Source organism: Cannabis sativa, chromosome 1 (genome assembly GCF_029168945.1).
Source record: "Cannabis sativa cultivar Pink pepper isolate KNU-18-1 chromosome 1, ASM2916894v1, whole genome shotgun sequence".
Classification (NCBI taxonomy): Eukaryota; Viridiplantae; Streptophyta; class Magnoliopsida; order Rosales; family Cannabaceae; genus Cannabis; species Cannabis sativa.
In genome coordinates this window covers 70,357,780-70,362,604 of record NC_083601.1, presented here as the reverse complement: position 1 = coordinate 70,362,604, position 4,825 = coordinate 70,357,780, and positions in this window count along the sequence as shown.

The window sequence follows — 4,825 nt, the reverse complement described above, 5'->3', positions numbered from 1 at the left end:
ATATTTAAAATTTTTCTTAGATATTTAATTAAATATGAAAATTATATTTTTTGTTGAAAATTAATTTTTATTAATTTTGGGCCAACATAAAATTAGAGTAATTTTCCAGGATTTATTTTATTTTATTTTAAAGCATTTTCGAAAATGCAATATATATTTATAGAAAATTAAATTTGAGTTGTAAATTAATTCAAATTAATTTTGAAACAACTTAAATTGAATAATTTTCTAAATATTTATGGAAATTATTACTAAGATGGAAATAATTCACGTTATTTTCATATCCATCTAAGTATAATTTATAAATATTAAATTAAAATTTATATTTGGAATTTTTCATTCTAAATTGGAAATTTTAATTAAATAAATATATATTTAAAATAAATATTAGAAGAAAATACAACCCTTCATTAAATAATGAGCTTTATTATAAGGACATTCGATCTCCATTGTTGGTTTTACATAACTATTGTTTTAGTGAGTAATCCTCCCTAATGGAGTAACGTTCATTAGCAAGTTAGCACCGTTTAATCTCGAAAGATAAGTAATCTTGTAAGTTTTTTATATAGTTTATGATCACCCTAATGGTGGCGACTGTATAAGACTTGCAAGAATATGAAACAATGGTGGAAGCTCATAAGATAGAATAGCCTTGACTCTCGCCTAAACGGGACAACGCGGATTTCAATCTTGATCGAATAAAAGGTTGCTAGAATGTTTGACATTTTAGATGAGCTGACAACTCTATTCAATGGATGATAGCTTTGACTCTCGCCTAAACGGGACACTGATATCAGTTTGTTGAAAACCTTGGAAATTATTTAGGATTGTATGTTTTAGTATTTTCACTTGTCATTCCTACTTGCTATATGCTTGATAATTTCTGAATTGTGTATGAATTTATATTGAACCATGTTATTTTCTGTTATTAAATTGTAGTTTAATTTTGAATCTTCATTGTTGGTCTAACTTAGCTTGTTTTTCTAATGAAGTGAATCCCTAATGGATTTTCACCATTAGACTAACATAGTAGTGTTAGATCTCGAAAGATAAATATTGTAAATGCAACATCTAGCTGTTCATCAATTGATGATACCTTAGACTAGTGTTTTACAATATGAAACAAGAAGATTGTATAAATAAGATTACTTTGACTCTCGCTAATCGGAGCATTGTTGGATTCTTATTTAAAACGAAATTATCCTAATTCCTCTTAGCTTATTCATTTCGAATTAGCTTAATGACATATCATTGGATGAATGGTCTATAAATCATATAAAGTCTTATTTTCTCTTAAGAAATTAGATGACGCATATGATTATATTCCCGGAATTCTATCCCAAAATGATATAAATCCTCAATCTTAGATATCTCCTACTTGTATAGGCAAATCATAGAGTTAGATTAGTAGTGGTGGTCCAAGAAAGAGTTACTAATTATACAGTTACACTTTCACAAGTGTTTCATAGCCATTTTCTTTCAATGGATTTAAACTGTATGAGTTTAGTATTCTGTGACCAGAATCCACTTTCACTATTCTAAGAACTCTTTGATGTAACTAAACTTAAGTCATCAAAAGATACAACCACATATTTTATAAATCTAAGGAATTTGTATCTTGTTCATAGTGGTTTTGACAAGATCATTCTCTGCAAAGAGTTAATATGCCTATATCCACTGAAAGTAATTTCATCTCATTCGCAGATGGATGTACATTCAGGGGTGGATATGAGTTTTCGTTGTATTCTTAAAACGATCACTCTAGATTTTACCTTATGCAAAAGAAATTTGAAATGTTTGAAAATTTTCATGAATTGCTAGCAATGGTGAAGGTAAGTGGTTAAAGATCTTGCGAACTGATAGGGGTGGAGAAAAAGTTAGTAGATATGCAGTTCAAAGATCATTAATTTGATTTTGAATAATATCCAAACTTACCTCCCAAAAATTCGAGTTGCATATTGATGATTAGTTACTAGTCGTTGCCTAAATCCTTCTATGGAAATAAAATTTCAGAATGATGCAATGGTTGTATACTTTATGTAAATCATTACTAGATTCATGGATGACCTAATCGAAATCTTAAGAAAAGCTAGAACCCTTGTTTGCATGTTTGTTAGCTATTCTAAGTGATTATGGGTGGAGCATCCCATAGTCATTAGATAAGAAAGTGTTTGTTTAAACAAATACTACTTTTCTAAGAAAATGACTAAGTCTGAAAATAAAGTAGCAAATAAAGGAGATATTTTTTCTTGATTCTAAAAGTGTTCTATCATCTTATTTTACAAGATGATCCCACTGCCTCTGTTGTCTTAACCCAACTGAAGAGGTCTATACCATTTAGTTTTCTTTGACATAATTCACGGTACCTTGTTGTAGTGGGAGAGTTTCTAGGAACTCACCTTGTTATAACTTGGAAGACACTAGTGATTAAAATCCACTGTGAGTTTAAACAAGTAATGGATTGTCAAGATAAGAAACTAAGAAGAAAGCCAAGAGAACTATGGTTTGATCCATTCACATGGAGTAACCTAAATTTTCTATTACAAGGACATGAAAGGAAATTTTTGTTAATAAGTCTATTCAATGGACTTAACAAAACTTCCTGTTCCTAGTATTGTAGGTTTGAGTTTATCTAAACCTATGGCTTGTGGTATACCTGGAAATTACTTACTCTAATGCAAGCATGAGATGCTGATGCATATTCTTTCCAATGGAAATATATAGAAGCTTCACAACTTCTTAGATATAGATTTTATTTATCTAAGGAAAAGTTTCAACTATTCCAGAAAAGATAAAGCCATGAAAGAATTCTTAAATCAACAGTGAGAGGTCTCAGATATGCTTTTGTATGCCTTAGACCAGACACCTGCTGTTGAGTGGGAGTAATGAGTAAGTATCAGATTAATCCAGGAGAAGAACATTGGAAGACAATCAAGTAAATCTTAAGATTAAGAAGAGGAACTATATGTTAGTCAATAAGGGTGGTTTTGAAACTCTTAGACTACACCACATCAGATTTCAAGACTTGCCTTTGTGCTAGAAAGTCTGCTGATGAGATGGTGATTACTTTGGGGGTGGAGTAGCGATTTTGGAGAAGTGTAAAAACCTATCTGAAATCTCTTGGTCTACCAGAGAGAGACTGAATGTTAAAAGTTGCAGGAAAGATACTTATTCAGTCTAAGGAAAGTTCTATACATTTGTGGCAGTGTTCCAACTTTCCTTAACTACTAGGGTTACTTCCTGAATAACGAAAGAGTAGTTGCCCAAAAGTATAGAATCCAGTATCCCAAAAGAGTAGACATATAGAGAGGAATTTCACATTATCAAGGATTTTGTGATTAAGGAAGAGTAATGGTGGAGAAGAGGTTGTGTTTAATTCAACCTGTCAGATCCCATTACGAGGAGTTTACTACTATTACACTTGATTGGTATATCAAGGTGTTTATGATTATTTGAAATGCACTTTTTGTTTTATATTAGTGCAAGTGGGAGTTTGTTGGGTTTTATGCCCTAAATAAAACTCATTTCATATAATCAGATTTACTTATTAATAAAGATCAGAAATAACATTTTTATGTTGCATGGTTCACTTAATCAATTGCTTGTCTATTTGATTTATAAATTCATCCAAACCCCTTTTCACATACTTGATCATGTTTATTGTGTTGTCAACACAGTGGAAAATAAACATGACTATGTGAATAAAGTATTCCTAGATTTATCAGAACACTGGGTTTTACTGATATGACAATCTACAACAGAGTTTACTTAAATTTGGAGAAATGTTATGTTCTTTCCAGAACATAGGTTAAAGTAAAGCTCAGGTTGGATGCATGGAGTATGCATTGGAATGGACCGATATTGAACTTTGAATTAGATTTTGAAACTTACCGTAAACATCTATTCAATTCAATATCATTAGTTGATCCTAGATCACATGATCGAAATCCTGATGTGGTTAGGCTCAATTTCAAGAGTATTATTCGTGTTCTTTGATTTGTTAGTTAAGCCTAATCTTTAGTCTGGGCAATACGTACATTTTGGGAACACGGTAGTGCAATTGAGTGAGAGCGCTGACATAAATATGGAATCTATAGCTTCTATTTGGCAAATAGAAGTAAAGGATGATTTCCTTCGAGCTTAACCAAACGAAGATAAATGGTGGAGATCTCATTTCACTTAGGTGAAATATCATTTATACAGGGTTAAGTGTTTTAAGGATAAAATACATTGTAGGGTGTTACGGTAATTTAATCCCTGTACAGTGTAAATCATGTATATAGAGGATCATTGATCACATTAGGGTTATAACAATGGATAACTAATGACGTGTCTATATCGTGGAACATATAGAGCGTTTCTATATGACTGAGAGTGCAATTCCAAGTTCTAAGTGTGGATTCAATGAGGAATTAATAAGTTAGGGAATTTACTTGGTAAATTCGGTTTGACTTATTGGAAGCTCGGTTATATAGACCCATGGTCCCCATACTAGTTGAGGCCATACTGCTTGTAAGACTCAGTTAATTGATTTTAATTAATCAATTATAATTCTAAAAGTTAGACTATGTCTACTTTATGAATTCTCACAGTTTAAGGATGAAATCGTAAATAAAAGGGTTTCTAGGTTTAATTATTAAGTAAGAGACTTTGTATGTCTAATTAATAATTATTTTAAATGACAATATTATTTAATAATCTATTTTAGTTATTAAATAATTAGTTTTGGCATTTAAATGATTAGAATTGGAAAAATGGCATTTTTGGAGAAATTGAAATAAAATTGAGGAAACTGCAAAATCCAAGTGAGGCCCATATTCCCTCT